The sequence below is a fragment of the Penaeus monodon genome, chromosome 24 (assembly GCF_015228065.2).
Source record: "Penaeus monodon isolate SGIC_2016 chromosome 24, NSTDA_Pmon_1, whole genome shotgun sequence".
Taxonomy (NCBI): Eukaryota; Metazoa; Arthropoda; class Malacostraca; order Decapoda; family Penaeidae; genus Penaeus; species Penaeus monodon.
Window position 1 is genome coordinate 26,156,056 of NC_051409.1, and position 588 is coordinate 26,156,643.

General features: G+C 52.7%; 1 protein-coding gene across 1 annotated transcript in view; it reads left to right on the top strand.

Moving 5' to 3' along the window:
* The window catches only part of LOC119588687 (serine/arginine repetitive matrix protein 2-like), a gene marked incomplete in the record, with an annotated part of 176,340 nt that overhangs the window by 76,080 nt on the left and 99,672 nt on the right, over positions 1 to 588 (top strand).

The window sequence follows — 588 nt, forward strand, 5'->3', positions numbered from 1 at the left end:
AGAAAAAGAGGGAAGAATGGAGGGAGCAAGGGAGGGGATGAGGGAGAGAAGGAGAGGGAAGGAAGGAAGGTGCAAGGGAGGGGATGAGGGAGAGAAGGAGAGGGAGGGAGAGTAGGAGGGAGGATGGAAGGAAAAATGAAGAAAAGGAGAGGGAGGAAGAGAAGGAGATGGAGCGAGCGAGGGAAGGGTGGTGGGAGAGGGGGAGAAAGGGGAGGTATCAGGGATAAAGAGAGGAGGACAGAGTGGGAGGGATGGCGGAGGAGGGAAGGGAAGGAGAGGGTGGTGGGGAGAGGGTGGTGGAGTGGATGGCAAGGTATCTCTCAGTCGGGGAGGCTAAGATGTCCTTGCGGTGATGGCTCGTAATGGGGCTGATAGTAACGGAGAGGAGTAAGGCGTAGGGCGGCCGAGAAGACGCCAGGGCGGGGGCAGTGCATTGTGTGGCGTCGTTTATTTTTTTCTCGTTGTTTGTATGCGTGGCTTAAGAGGGCGATGCTCGTTTTGTTGGTTGTTAGCGTGAAACTAATGTGAACACCGAATTACGAGTAATATAATATATTGAATAAGAATAACAGATATGGTTTATGTGTG